Source organism: Tamandua tetradactyla, chromosome 13 (genome assembly GCF_023851605.1).
Source record: "Tamandua tetradactyla isolate mTamTet1 chromosome 13, mTamTet1.pri, whole genome shotgun sequence".
NCBI lineage: Eukaryota > Metazoa > Chordata > Mammalia > Pilosa > Myrmecophagidae > Tamandua > Tamandua tetradactyla.
This window is the reverse complement of record NC_135339.1, coordinates 80,760,212-80,776,923: the sequence shown is the minus strand read 5'-3', so window position 1 is coordinate 80,776,923 and position 16,712 is coordinate 80,760,212. Positions and strand designations below refer to the sequence as shown.

Here is a 16,712-nt window from a genome sequence, read left to right as displayed (position 1 = left end):
GTCTGGTTCTTCATTTTTGGTGGTGAGGGAGCAAGTGCTCCCTCTGACTTCGTCCTGGAGGAAACAGTTTACCGTTGGTCTACAGGCATGCATAGGAGTTGTGTGGCCTTTGGGACACTGCAGTTGGACACTGCACTGGACAAAGGGCCCCTACTGAGCACCAGCTGAATCCTGCTTCTGATGCTTATTGGCAGTGGGGTCTTCTGCATATTTATCTAACATTTGAGCCTTCATGTTCTCATCTAGTAAAATGGAGATAAAATTCATGTCTTCACAGTCTGTAGGGAGGAAAGGGACTCTCACAGAGGAACCAGATTGCTCTCCTCAGACCTCTCTTCTCTAATGGGGTTAGCCCTTCTCCTTCCCAGACCTATCAAATTATTGGCTAATTGGGATGTTCCATTAGCTCCTTTTCTCCTTCTCTCAAATCAGGATAGTTTATTGACCTAAAGACCTTTCCCTTGGCCCTGCCTCCTCCTCACACTGCCATTCCCACTTGGGTCCTTTTCTTCACCACTAAGGAGAGAATATTTCTGGAGAGAAATCATCTATATCCTGGATTTCCACCTGTCCCTCTTCAGCACTCTGCAGTCTGGCTTTAGTCCACTTCACACAATCAGAATGGACTTGGCAAAAGTCCCCAGTGATAGCCTCATCACCTAATCCAGCCGCCTCTTTTCTGCATTCATCCTATTTGACATTTATCTATGCTTCGTTATGGCAAAGCTCGTCTCAGCCTGCGGTATCCCTGGTTCCTGGAACAGTGCTGGGAACATAGTAGGGGCTCGGCAAATATCTGTTGAATGGATTTCTTGTTCTCTCTGTTTTCTCGGCTTTCATAACTCTCCTTGGGTCTGTCTACTGCTCTGATTACTATTTTTTCTGTCATGAAGTTTGTTACATGGACGAAAATGTTCTCAGCTTTTCAGGGTTCTGGCCCTTTTGAGAATCTGATGAAAACAATGGAACCTCTTTCTAAAAAAATACACACAATCACAAACCCAGATAGTTTTGCATTTTTACCTTAGTATCTGGAACTCAGGTTAAGAAACGGCTTCAATTGCTAGTGTTCCTTTGGAATTTTCTTCTAGTACACTACCTTTTTTTGCTTTACATGCTTTTTTGGAAGCCCTTACACACTTGCATGGCTTCAGCGCTATTCATAAATGACTTCTAAGTTTACAGCTACAACACCAACCTCTCCTTTAAGCTCAGAGCACATATTCGCAGCTGTCCATGGATCTGTCCATTGCATATCCTTCAAATTGCCCCACTTCAAATGCCTAAAGCTTACCTCATTTCCTTCTTCTCACACCCTTCTTCAACTGTATGTTCCTTGAATTGCTTAATGCCCCCATCTCCACTCAGATGTCTAGCTGGAAACTCAGGATTCAATCTATATCATTCCTTCTCACCTACTCCCATATCCAACTAATAATAAAATTCTGTTCATTTAATCTTGGAAACATTTTTCAAATCTAACTTCTTTATCCCTATTCCTTCATCATTTCTTACCTGCACTATTACAATCCAGAGTAGACTTACTGACTCCAATTTCTTCCCCACTCCACTGCCCTGCATCTACTGGGCAAAGATCAAAATCTTTAACATGGCTGACAGGGACCCAGCCTACATAGTCAGTCTCATCTCTACCCACCTCTCCCATGCTCCCTAATCCTTCACTACAACGCTCTCTCACTTGCTTTATTGTCTTCACTCAGACCCAAATACCCTCTTTCCCTTCCCTGTCTAAAAAACAGGCTCTAATCCTTTAACCCAACCATAATACCGTTTTTGAGATCTTCTCCAGATGCTTCCATTTCAGGCTTCAACTTCTCTTTGTTTCTCCTTCTATTACAGTGTACTTCATTTATACTTTACCATATTGTCTCTTTCACCAGACTCTGAAAATCCTCAGAGTGATGGGGTATTCCTACCCATTTATGGCACCAGTGGCTTCTGCCTCAGGTGAGTGGATCTTGGCATGCACCTGTCTTCCCAGATTTCAGGATGACGATTTGCCCTCCAACCTCAGTTATCTGATGAGTGCAAGAAAGGTTATTGATTTTCACTGTGTTCTGTTTGTCTTGTAAGAACAAGAGTGACAACTCCAAATCTTTTATATGTTGGAAATGAAACTGAAACTATCTATCTTTTGATGCAGTGTGGAACGTTTCTGTTGGATGTATACCTGGGAGTGAAATTTCTTGGTCATAGGGTACATAAGTGTGGTAGTTAGACTCAGTTGTCAACTTGGCCAGGTAGCATACCTAGTCTTGTTGCTGCGGACATAAGCCAATGGTACGTGAACCTCATCTGTTGCTAATTCCATCTGCAGTCGGCTAGGAGGCGTGTCTGCTGCAATGAGTGACATTTGACTTAATTGGCTGGTGCTTAAATGAGAGAGCGCAAGGTAGCACAGCCTAAGCAGCTCAGCATACCTCATCTCAGCACTCTCAGCTCAGCCCAGGCCTTTGGATATGCAGAAAGAAGTCACCCCGGGGAAAGTTGTTTGAACCCAGGGGCCTGGAGAGAAGACCAGCAGAGACCATCCTGTGCCTTCCACATAAGAAAGAACCTCAGTGGAAAGTTACCTGCCTTTCCTCTGAAGAACTAACAAAATAAATCCCCTTTTATTAAAAGCCAATCCCTTTCTGGTGTGTTGCATTCCGGCAGCTAACAAACTAGGACAATAAGTATGTTCAGATTTGGTAATTAATGCCAAATGGCTTTCTAAAGTAGTTGTATAAATCATGCCATTTTATGTACAATATGTGTATATGTATATATTTGTGTATACATACTTTGTTTTTCCTAATTAGACCAGTGAAATATGATATGGTTTGCCCACAGTGCTCTAATGATGATGGTGAAACTGATGATAAAATTTGGGGTTTTAGAAAACTGAGTTCTCCAAAAGTTCTACTGAGACAAGGAAAATAATATATGTGAGAAACTTAGGTCTACTTAAATAATGAACATCAGAGAAGGAATTAATTAAAGTAAAATAAAATATTCCATTTTCTTATTCTTAGTTGCTCTAAAAAATAACCATTTTAAGTAATAGTAGCAATGCATTGGTTGGTTAAAGTATAAGGATAAATGAAATGAATGACAGCCATGTCATAAGGGACAGGAGGAAGGAATGGGGAATACTCTCTTTCGAGGTACCTGCTGCACACCTGGAGCATTATGGTGTTGTTGAAAATGGACTTAATTTAAAATGTTTATTGTAAATTCTAGGGAAATCACTGAAAAATTTTTAGAAAGATATATATAATCTCTAAGAGAAGAGATAATATGAAATCATATAAAATGCTCAATTAAGACCAGGAAGGGATTAAAAAGAAGCAAAGAACAAATGCAATGACTAGAAAACAGTTCCAAACATGATGGATATTAATTCAACTATACCAATAATCATTTAGAATGTGAATCTTCTAACATGCTAATCAAAAGGCAGAGAGGTCAAAGAGGAAGCAAAACCAGACCCAACTATATGCTATCTAACAGCTGTTGCAGATTGAATTTTTTGTGTCCTCCAAAAAGATACGTTGAAGTCTAAGCTCCCTGTACCTCAAAGTGTGACCTTATTTGGAAATGCAGTCATTGCAGTTGTAATTTGTTAAGATGAGGTGATACTGAAGTAGGGTGGGCATATTAATCCAGTATGACTGGTATCATTATAAGAAGAAGTGATGAGACACAGAGGCACAACGCGGAGAAGGCCATGTGAAACTGGAGACAGAGACTGGAGTTATGTAGCTACAAGCCATGGGACACCAAGGATTGCAAGCCATTCACCAGAACCTAGGAGGAGGCAAGGAAGGGTTCTTCACTGGATGGTTGGAGAGGGCAGGGTCCTGCCAAGCACTTTGATTTCAGAATTTTAGACTCCAGATCTGTGAGAGAATAAATTTGCTTTGTTTTAAGCCACCAAGTTTGTGATCGTTTGTTATAACAGGGAACAACTATAACAACCAATGCACCTTAAATACTAATTAAAATAGACTAAAGTAAAATGGCAGAAAAATATATACCAGGCTAATACTAATCAAAAGAAAGTTAACCTCAGACAAAGCAGACTTCAGAATGGGAAAATATCAAGAATAAAGAAGGAAGTTACATAATGGTGAAGGGGTCAATTCTCCAAGAAGACATAATAATTCTAAATATGTATGCACCTAGCAAAAGAGTGTGCAAATATATGATGCAAAAACTGCTAGGACTTAACAGAGGAATAGACAAACCCACTATTACAGTTGGAGACTATAGCACACCTCTCTTGGTATGTAATGGGTCAATCATTAAGGAATGTTAGACCTGAATAGCACTATCAAAAAACTTTAACTGACATTTATAGAATATTTCATACAGCAAGAGCAGAATATACATTCTTCTCAAGCTCGTATAGAACAGTCACCAAAATAGACCACATTCTATATATATCTTAACAAATTTAAAAGAACAGAAATAATGTAAAACATGCTCTCAGGCCAAAATGGAGTTAAATTAGAAATCAATAAAAGAAATATGGCTAGAAATTTTCAAAATATTTTCAGATTAAACAATATACATCTAAACAAGACATGGGCCAAAAAAGAAGTCTCAAGAGAAATAGTAACTATTTTTAATTAAATGAGAATGAAAATACAACTCATCAAAATGTGTTGAATGCAGCAATAGTCATGCTTAGAGGGAAGTTTATAATAATGAATGCATATATCAGAAAGAAGAAAGGTCTAAAATCAATAACCTTTGTTTCACAAGGCTCACCCTTGTGAAACAAGAGGTAGAAAAACAAGCACAAAGCAGAAGAAAAGAAATAATAAAAATTAGAGAAGAAATCATTGAAATTGAAAGCAGGAAAAAATAGATAAAACCAAAGACCTACTTCTGGTAAAAGATCAATGAAATTGATAAATCTTTAGCTAGACTGAGCAAGAAAAAAGAAACAAGACACAAGTGATCAAGATCAGAAATGAAAGAGAGGATCACTACAGCGATGCCTCACGAATATTTTTAAAAGATAACAAAGCAATACTGTGAACAACTCTTATGCCCACAAATTTGATTACTTAGATGAAATGGACCAATTCCCTGAAAGACACAAAACTACAAAAACTTACACAAGTAAAAATACACAGTACAAGTAGGCCTAAATCTATTATATCTATTAAATAAATTGAATCAATAATTAATAACTTTCAGAAAAAGAAAGCACCAGACCCAGATGGTTTCACTGGTGATTTCTATTTAGCATGTTTGGAAGAAATTATACAAATTCTCCATGATTTCTCTCAGAAAATGGAAGTAGAGGGAACATTTCCTAACCCATTCTATTAGGCCAGTATTGTCCTCATAGCAAAACCAGATGAAGAAATTACAATGAAAGTAAACTGCAAACTAACATCTTTCAAGAACACAGACGCAAAATTCCTGACCAAAATATTAGCAAATCAAATCCAACAATGCATAAAAAGAATTTTCCACCTCTAAATGAGCTTTATTCCAGTTATGCAAGGCTGGCCTACCACTTAAAAAAATCAATTAAAGCAATGTATCACGTCAACAGACTAAAGACCAAAAATCATATGGTCATATTAATGGATGCAGAAAAAACAGCCAACAAAATCTAACACTCGTTCATGATAAAAACTCTCAGAAAAATAATAGGGAATGCCATCAACTTGAAAAAGAACGTATACAAAAACTCTAATACATAAGGATGAGAAATTGGACACTTTCCTGTAAGACGGAGAATAAAGCAAAGATGTTCTCTCTTACTTCCTATTCAACATCTCACTGGCAGTCCTGGCTTGTGCAGTGAAACAAGGAAAGGAAACAGATGATATTCCGACTGGAAAGGAAGAAAGGAAACCATATTCACAACTGACATGACTGTCTATGTAGAAAGTCCCAAAGTACTGATAAAAGTTTCTGGAACTGATAAGCAAGTATGGTAAGATCACACACAGAATGCAAAGTTACGATGCATAAGTCAATTGTTTTCTTTTTTGCCAGAATGAACAATTGAAATTTAAGATTAAAACTATACTATTTAAAAGAGTAGCCAAGAATAAAATATGTACAAGATCTATGTGTAGAAAACTGCAAAACTCGAATGAAAGAGATCAAAGAAAATCTAAACAAATGGAGAGATATTCTGTGCTCATTGATTGGAATACTCAATATGTTAAAATGTCAATTCTTCCCAACTTGATCTAAAAATTCAATGCAATCCTAATCAAAATTGTAGCAAAAATTTGCATATTGTTTAGCTGATTTTGAAGTTTTTACAGAAAAGCAGAAGTCCTGGAACAGCCAACACAATAAGGAAAAAGAACGAAGTTGGAGGACACACACTAAGTTCTAGACATTATAGAGGATTCAGTAATAAGAGCAGGTGGTGTTGGCAAAAGAAAAGACACAGATCAATAGAACAGAATAGAGAATCAAAAAGCAGACCCACACAAATATAGTCAATTGTTCTTTGACAAAGAAGCAAAGATAATTCCATGGAGAAAGGATAATCTTTTCAACAAGTTGTGCTGAAACAACTGGACAGCTACATGAAAAAAAAAGCTGAACCTTAAACGATTCACAAAAACTAATTTACAGTGGATCATAGACCTAAAAGTAAAACGCAAATCAATAAAAGATCAAGAATTAGACATAGTAGAAAATTTATGTGCCCTTGGATTTGGCCAGGAGTTTTTAGATATGACTCCAAAAGCACTATCCATAAAAAAAAAAAAAAAAAGGTCATTTGGACGTTATTCAAATTGCAATTTTCTGCTCAGTGAAAGACACCCTGAAGAGGATGCAAAGACAACCACAGAGAAAGAATGTTTGCAAAGCACATATCTGATAAAGGCCTTCTCTTCAAGATATACAGAGAAGTCTTAAAACTCAACAGGAGGAAAAGAAACAACTGAATTTAAAAATGGGCAGACCGGGCGGGGCGGGGGTGGGGGGCGGCTGTCAGCGGGCCACTACCCGCCCGAACCCCACGGGGTCTCCCGCCCTGTCACCCGACGTGTCCAAGGTCCCCGATCGCCGTGCGGTCTCCCGCCTGGTGCTGCGGGCTGCGGCGGCCGGTCCGGCGCGGGAGTGCCCCGGGAGCCGCGGGCGGCCCCTGGTCGCACACCTCCACCTGTGCTGGCCTCTACAATGGTCCGAGAGGCCATTCAGGTGCAGCCATGCAGGAAAACCTCAGATTTGCGTCCTCGAGGGATAGTAAAAATATGGGATGCCTCATCTGTGACATACATTAGTGGGTAAGGTCAACCGGCACACATCACCAAATGGAGCAACTCAGTGTGTCGGAGCAGCATTAACTTCCTGGCGACAGCATCTTCCAGAGGCGACAAAATAGTTGTTTCAAGTTGCAAGTGTAAACCTGTTCCATTTTTAGAGCTGAAGGGCACTAGGAGATGTGTCAATTTAAATTCCGCATCTATGTATTTGGTAAGCAGAGGCCTAAATAAAACTGTTAATATTTTGGATTTAAAATAGAAAAAAAAAAGAGTTCATGGTCTCCTAGGTGACCTAGCTTGTGTAACCCATAGTTGAAATGATTGCTGTGCTGCTTCTGGGTCTCTAAGTGGGGAAATGATTTTGCATAGTGTAACCACTAACTGATCTAGCACTCCTTTCGGCCACAGTAATAACCAGTCCCTTTGGCACTTGCAGCCTCCTTGTTTAAGAATTCGCTGCTGGGCTGTGTTTCAGATAAGGGATAGTAACTCTCTGGGATGTAGTCAGAGCCCACGCTTACCTTTGAAATAAAGCTCCAGCTTTCAGCCTGTGCTTTTCTCTTGTTAACGAATTGCTATTTGTAACCGTAAGCCTGGATAAAAGAATCATTCTCTCTGCCACTTCAAGTAAGAAATGGGGGAAAACGTGAGTGGCCGAAGCCCCTCTCAGTACAGTGGATTTCATGCCGCTTTGGCTATTGGATCTTCCCGTGGGAAAATAAATCAGTATGACTTAAGGATATTGAAATCACCAGTAAAAACCATCAGTGCTCCCACAACATCTGTGCTGTGGATAGCATTTCAGTACCACGCTGCTCTTCCTAAGACAAGCTGAAATAAACGGTGTCCAAATAAGCCCATGGCAGAGAACAAACGGACGTTTTAATGTGAGCAATAGCAGTGGAGGAGTCAGGATTCTGGAATTTTCAGAGAAGTAACTGCCACTTCCATTGCCACAGTTCTGTCACAACCCATGACAACACTTGTGGGGAAAGGAACAGTTGGTGTTCAAGACAAAGCAGGTTTGCCTCGAAGCATAAACACAGATATTTTATCTAAGGAGACAGAGAGTGGGAAAAGTTAAGATTTCTCTAGCATTGATGATACTGGAAAAGTAGTTTAGGGGACATGTTCTCACCTATCAGAGATGATGCTGTAGTTGACAAGAGAGCTGATGAGTCCATATGCAAAGGGAATGGCTTTGGCCTTCTACCACAACTGAACTCAGTGTTTCCTCCAAGAGAAACTCCAGTGGCTTCAGACAGTTCAGCATTGTATTCTACCCCTCTTATGTCTTCATGGGATCCCCAGGGAAAGAGGAAAATGAAAATCATGATATGACAGCTGAGTTTAAGAAAATGTATATATGAAAAAGAAACCTAAAGACTCCTTCAAACATTTTGCAAGGTTGATCTCCTCTGGAGCTGAGACTGGAAATCTAAATACCTCTCCATCATCTAACCAAACGAGAAGTCCTTTGAAATTTGAAAAGTCAGAAAATGAAATCGAAGCCCAGTTGATATATGAGTCCACAATCAATGGGTCCTCTACCCAAAATCCAAAGATAGCATCCTCTGTCACTGCTGGAGTTGCCAGTTCACTGTCAGAAAAAAATAGTTGATACCATTGGAAATAATCGTCCAGATCCACCATTGACCTCTGTTCAAATCCATTTTATTCAGAACATGATACAGGAAACACTGTATGACTTTAGAGAAGCATGCCATCGGGACATTGTGAATTTGCAAGTGGAGATGATTAAACAGTTCCATATGCAATTGAATGAAATGCATTCTTTGCTGGAAAAATATTCAGTGAATGAAGCTTTAGTGGCTGAAAGTGAAAGACTGTGAGAAATAAAACAAAAGATTACAGGCTCACTTTTGAAATTCAGTGCATGTGTATTATAATTTGGTATGTTTCTAGTAACACAGACCTACAAAGAATAAACATTGTTTTTATGACCTCTGGAAGATTATTTTTTTTATATGCTATATGGCAGGAGTCACATTTCATTCTTTTTCCATGTGAGTATCCCCTTATGGCAGCACCATTTGTTGAATATTTTGTTTGTTCGTATACTTGTCTGTTTGTTTCTGTTTGGGAAGTGCATGGGCCGGGCATTGAACCTGGGTCTCCCGCATGGCAGGCAAGAATTCTGCCACTGAACTACCTTTGCACTCCCATGGAAGAATTTTTATTTCAAGTAAAAGGGTGATGATATTTTATATGATTTCCTTTCCAATTATTAAAATATTTATATTTTATAGTAAAGGCATTGTACAATATATCATCTATCCAAAAAGAAAGTCAACAGGATCTTTATTTTCTGAGAACTTTAGCTATATACTAAGTGTCCTTTTTCTTAAGAGAAAAAATTGTGTTTAAAGGAATAGGTTATGTACGTTTTTAAATCACCTTTTTTAACAGAAAACTTGATTCACAAGTTGTCTTCCAAAATTTTGGAGGTGTTTGAATATTAAAAACCTTGATATGCCTTCCACTTTTGTGGAAATGTCATTTTCAAGTGGCAATTGGTGTTCCTAAGTAATTGATTAATAAAATACAGGGTTGGTTAGTTTTAAAAAAAGGGACAAAGGATCTGCCTAGATACCTTGCCAAAGAAGATATAGAAGTAAGCATGTATGAAAAGATGCTCCACACCATTTGCCATTAAGAAACCACAAATCAAAACAACAATGTGACACAACCACATACTATCAGAATGGCTAAAATTAAAGAAAAAACAAACTGGCAATACCAATTGCTGGTGAGGATGGAGCAACAGCAACTCTCATTCATTGCCGGTGTGAATGCAAAATAGTTCAGGCCACTGTAGAATACACTTCCTTACTAAACTAAACACGGTACTACTCTACTATTAACAGTTGCACTCCTACCTATGTTGAAAATTATGCCCAAACAAATAACTGCATACAGATGTTCATAGAAGTTTCATTTTTAATTGCCAGCAAGTGGAGACAACCAAGGTGTCCTTCAGTAGGTGAATGGATAAACAAGCTATGGTATATCTGTACTATGGAATATTATTCCACACTAAAAAATACATGAGCTGACAAGCCATAAAAAAAACAGGGACAAATCTTAAACACATATTGCTAAGTGAAAGAAGTCAATCTGAATAGACTCATACTGTATGATTCCAATCATATGGCACCTAGTAAAAGCAAAACTATAGAGACAATTAAAAGGTCAGTGGTTGCCAGAGATTCAGGAGAAGAAGGATGAATGACTGAAGTACAGGGAAAATTTTAGGTTACTGAAACTATTCTGTGTGATACTGTAATGGGTGATACATGGTGTTATGTATTTTTTCAAAACCTATAGAATTTTACAATACTAAGTGAGCCTTAACATATAAATTTTTTAAATCATTAAAAATTGGGGGATGCCAGTAAAGAATGCAGATTGTGACAAGAGAATCTAACTGTATTATAGATGTATGTGATAATCTCAGAGAAGGGGGTTGGGAAAATGCTGCTGACCTAAGTAGTTGTGGAAATGGATGGAGTCTTTAAAATTAAGACAAAAAGAGCTGCAAATGAGTACTGTACTCTAGTTGATAAAGTTGTTTCCATTGGTGGGACTATTTAACAATTCTAGTACTGCTATACATGTATATATTGGAATTGAAGAAATGTGTAAATCGCTGGCCGATGATGGGAGCCAGGTTTCTTGCTGTCGCAGTGGGAGGTTACAGATAAGCAAGGGGAGGAGACTAGAAAGACCTCTGTGGTAATGGATTAGAGCCAAAGAATTCAGTATGAATTCACATTTAACTTAATCTGGGTACAGATGTCTACACATAGAAATACTTATATGTGTATATACAAGGTTTGTAGATATATATATATATATAATTTTTGCTCTGGAAATTGAGAGGGTCTAAAAGAAATAAACCACCAGGGGTTGACAAGCATGCGTAGTACCCAGAACTTGGTTTCTAATCCCATTCTCCAATATATGGAAGGAGGGCTCACTGGAGAAATGGCTGCTTCTAGAACTGAGGTTGAAATAGATAAGATGAGCCTGGAGCATCTGACTGTGCCTGAAAATAAGGAAGTTTTAATAATAATTTTAAATGTATTGTAAATCCAACATTATGAATGTGATTAATACACTGAATTATATATTTGAATGTGGTTAAAAGGGGAACTTTCAGTAACTTATTTGTTACTAGAATAACATTTTTAGAGTGTACAATGATAGTGACCAAATGTACAAATGAAAAAATGTTTTTGCATGAGGAAGAATAAAGGAACGTCAATATTGCAGGGTGTTGAAAATAGATGGTCACTCATAGTTTAGCACTTCAACTTCTCTATGAGATTAAAGCAAAAAATGTTCATTTGGTACAAAATTTATATTTTAACTAATGTTTTTCCTAAAATGACTTATATGGACAGGTTAATTGAACATTATAAGTACATGGAACCTTGAATAGGGCATGAGATTTTGTAGGTTTGTCCACTGTGATGCCCCGATAAATCTCAGAGTGATTTGAACAGTGAATAAAGAAGTATTTGCAAAGTCCCCTTGGGGGAAGGGGAGAAAGGGGGAAAATTCAACTTCCCCATTTGGAGAATTCCTGATATTCTCACAAGCAGTGGGGACAACCAAATCAATAGGCCAAGCCCTCAATCTTGGGGGTTATTCATATGAAACTTATCCCCACAAAGGATAGGCTAAGCCTACTTAAAATTAGGCCTAAGAGTCACTCCCAGAGAACCTCTTTTGTTTCTTATATGTGGCCTATCTCTCTTTAAACCAACATGACAAGCAAACTCACGGCCCTCCCCCTCTCTACATGGGACATGTCTCCCATGGGTGTAAACTTCCCTGGCAACGTGGGGCAGAAATCCTAGAATGAGCTGGGACTCAGCATCAAGGGACTGAGAAAACCATCCCAATTGAAAGGGGGAAGAGAGAAATGAGACAAAATAAAGTGTCAGTGACTGAGAGATTTCAAACAGAGTCGAGAGGTTATCCTGGAGGTTATTCTTACACATTATATAGTATCCCATTTTTAGTTAAAGGTGTATTGGAGAGGCTAGAGGAAGTGCCTGAAACTGCAAAGCTATGTTCCAGTAGCCATGTTTCTTGAAGGTGGTTGCATAATGATATCGCTTTTGCAATGTGACTGTGTGATTGTGAAAACCTTGTGTCTGATGCTCCTTTATTTACAGTATGGACAGATGAGTAAAAAATATGGGTTAAAAATAAATGGAGAAACGATGATCATGCATCTATGTGATGATGTTAAGAATTACTGATTGCATATGTAGAATGGTATGATTTCTAAATGTTGGGTTAATTTCTTTTTTTCCGTTAATTAAAAAAAAAAAAAGAGAAAGGGTAATTGGAGCTGAAGGGATACAGACTGTGCAACAGGACTGGATATAAAAACTCAGAAATGGACAGCACAATACCACCTAATTGTGATGCAATTATGTTAAAACATTGAATGAAGCTGCATGTGAGGTATAGGTTTTTTTTTTTCTCTCTATTATCGTTTTAATTCTTATTCTGTTGTCTTTTTATTTCTTTTTCTAAATCGATGCAAATGTACTAAGAAATGATGAATATGCAACTATGTGATGATATTAAGAATTACTGATTGTACATGTAGAATGGAATGATTTCTAAATGTTTTGTTAATTTTTTTAATTAATAAAAAATAAATAAATAGATAGATAATAGGAGGAACAAATGTTAAAATAAATTGAGTAGACTGAAATACTAATGATCAATGAAAGGGAGTGGTAATGGGTATAGACAAAAAGTAGTGGGAACAAAGATTAAAGTATATCGGGTAGATGGAAACACTAGTGGTCAATGAGAGGGACGGGTAAAGGGTATGAATATATGAGTTTTTTCTTTTTTCTTTTTATTTCTTTTTCTGGAGTGATGTAAATGTTCTATGCAATGATCATGGTGATGAATACACAACTATGTGATGATATTGTGAGCCAAGTATGGAATATTCATATGTTAAGAATGTCAGTGTTTGTATGTTGTTTGTATGTTGTTTTGTTTTGTCAATAAATATATTTTAAAAATCATCTACAACTGTACAACACAATTAATGGTGCAATTATAATATTCTTTCATCAGTTGTAACAAAGTTGCCACACTAATGCAAAGTGTTAATAATAGGGAAAACTGTGTGCGGGAGGTGTGTGTACAGGAATCCTGTATTTTCTGCATGATTTTTCTATTAACCTATGTTCTAGTTTGCTAGCTGCCGGAATGCAACACACCAGAGATGGATTGGCTTTTAATGAAAGGGGATTTATTTTGTTGGTTCTTCAGAGGAAAGGCAGCTAACTTTCCACTGAGGTTCTTTCTTACGTGGAAGGCACAGGATGGTCTCTGCTGGTCTTCTCTCCAGGCCCCTGGGTTCCAACAACTTTCCCAGGGTGATTTCTGTCATGGTTAGGGACAGGTGTCAACTTGGCCAAGTTGTGGTACCTGTTCATCTGATTGGGCAAGCGCTGGCCTGTCTGTTGCAATGAGGACATTTCATAGGATTAGGTCATGATCACATCAGCTACATCCACAGCTGATTCCATTTGTAATCAGCCAAAGGGGAGTGTCTTCTGCAATTAGTGATGCTAAATCCAATCATGAGAAGCCTTTTAAAGAGGACTCAGAGGAGACAGGTTGCATTCCTGCTTTGGCTGGTGAGCCTCTCCTGTGGAGTTCGTCCAGGCCATCCATTGGAGTCATCGGCTTCGCAGCCTGCCCTGTGGATTTTGGACTCTGCGTTCCTACGGTCACGTGAGACACTTTCATAAATTTTATACTTGCAAGTGTTCCCTGTTGGTTCTGTTTCTCTAGAGAACCCTAACTAATACAACCTATAACCTACAACTTCTCTAATATACGCACTCTAACATACATTGCATGAAAATTGGGCATTTTGTCAAAGGGACACAGGGGCCAACTGAAAGTGCTCCCAATAGTGAAGCCTAGAATAACTAGAGCAACAAAATAAATAAGTTAGTATTGGATTATAACCAACAGTACAAAATAAATATCCATGAGTCCATATTGATATAAATAAATGATTTAATAAATTACTAAACAGGGAGAATAGACAACTCTCTGATGTAGAAGAATTCCAAATAAGTTAAGTAGATGCTCCTCCGTGAAGGGTACAGTATGGAAATGTGGAGAAAAAGAGAAACTTTACAATGGAGAAGACTGACAAACACTACCTTAGCCGGGGGTTAAGGTCAACCCCAGTAGACATAAATCATGTTGATAGTATGTGCACTTGATATGATGTGATGAAAACACTTTACCTCTGTGATCATCCTTCCAAAACCCCTAAGCCCAGCCTCATGAGAAAACAGCAGACAAATGCCAATAGAGGAGCAGCCTGCAATCGTCTTCTCTCAATATCTTCATGGTCATTAAGAACACGGAAAGTTTGAAAAACTCACAGCCAAGAGGAGCCTAAGGAGACAGGACAACCAAATATAATGTAGGATCCTGGGATGAAGAAATGGACACTAGGTAAAAACTAAGAAAATCTGAATCAACTGTGGACTTTAATTAATCATAATGTATCAATATTGGTTCATTAAATGCCACAAACATACATCATGAATGGAAGATGTTAATAATTATGGAAACTGTGTACGTGGGGAAAGGAGCATGTAGGAACTGCCTGTATTCTTTGCTCAATTTTCTGTAGTTATAAAACTGTTCTAAAAATTAAAGTCTATTAATTTTTAAAAAGTAAACTGTTGGGCAGGCCACAGTGGCTCAGCAGGCAGAGTTCTCACCTGCCGTTCTGGAGACCTGGGTTTGATTCTTGGTGCCTGCCCATGCAAAAAAAAAAAAAAGTAAACTGTTATAACTTTTATTCCACTAATTTGGGATCCAACTCATTCCTAAGTTGCATGAGAGATATAAAATAAACATATAAAATAGTTTCTATTCTGAAGAAGTTTATAATCCAGTTGGGGAGAAAAAATACTCATAAAGCTAATAGCTACCATTTAACATAACACTGTTAGTTTTGCACATATTATTTCAACAACCGTATGTGATGGCTAGTGCTATTACTACTGTTTCAGTTATTTTACAAACTAATTTTTAGGGAAGTTAAAGAACTTAGAACTTGCAAATAAGGAACTGGTGGAAATGGGATTCAAACCACGTCCTTCTGATGCCATGGTCTATTTTTACACACATGAGAGTTAAATTGTGTAGAAGTGCCTTTCATTTAGGAGTTTTGAGTAAAGAACTAATGGAAGAAAATTTAACCTTGACATTCGCTCCCCCTAATGGGATGGATGGGTGTGGAGAAAGAGTGACCCCCAGGGGGTCAACCAGAAGGCTGGTGCAGAAATCCCAGGTGAGAGAACTAGAGTTTGGACAAGGGATTGTTTATGGGAATGGAGAAAAAGTAGGCAAATCCAAACAGTTCACAGGATGAAATGACAGTGCTTGACTGTGACTGGGCAATGGACACGAAAGGCTGTCGTGACTAGCATGGGGTGCAGAAGCTGGGAGAAGTGAGGTGTTTGAGAAGGCCTCTAATCCTAACACACTCAAGAATGCGTCTTCTTTTCCCACCACATGAATGCTAGGGTCCCCAACAAAACTGAGCTTTATAATGAGAGTACAAACCCCTCCACAGGCTATCTCCCTTCTACGGAGAGTTAATGCATACTTAGCAGGGAAAGAAGAAAGGGAAAAAAGCAAAGAGTTAGACGAAAACGGATATAGTTTTACATCTTCTGCTCACATTAATCTAGTGATAAATTAATGTCTGTTTTTTTATTGTGAAATATAACAAATATACAAAAAAGCAATAAATTTCCAAGTTCATTTTAACAAGTAGTTATAGAACAGATTTTAAAGTTTGGTATAGGTTACAGTTCCATGATTTTTCATTTAGTTCCTCCAAGATACTGGAGACCAAAAGAAATATCAATATAATGATTCAGCAGTTATATTCATTTTTAAATCCTATCTTCTCTGTTATACTTCTCCTTCTGTTTTTTTTCTTTTTTGTGAAAAATAACATATATACAAAAAAGCAATAAATTTCAAATTACATTGCAATGGTAGGTTGTAGAACAGATTTCAGAGTATGGATTACAATTCACAATTTTAGGCTTTTATTTCTAATTGCTCTAAGGTACTGGAGACTAAAGAAATATCAATATAATAATCCAGCAATCATACTTGTTGTTAAACCTGAACTTCTTTGTATAACTCCACCATCACCTTTGATCTTTCTCTCACTCTTTAGGGGTATTTGGGCTATGCCCATTCTAATTTTTTATGTCAGAAGGGGCTGTCAGTAATATGGGATAAGGGATGGAACTAGTTGATGTTCTGGGGAGGCTGGCCCCTCTGCATTTCAGGACTTATCTGGTCCAGGGACGGATCAGGAGGTTGCAGGTTTTGGAT

The 16,712-nt window shown here is 37.9% G+C and overlaps 1 pseudogene; it reads left to right on the top strand.

Annotated features, from left to right (window-relative positions):
* The first annotated feature begins 7,202 nt into the window (after positions 1-7,202).
* LOC143653257 (protein NEDD1 pseudogene) lies at positions 7,203-9,146 on the top strand (annotated as a pseudogene).
* Positions 9,147-16,712: the final 7,566 nt, after the last annotated feature.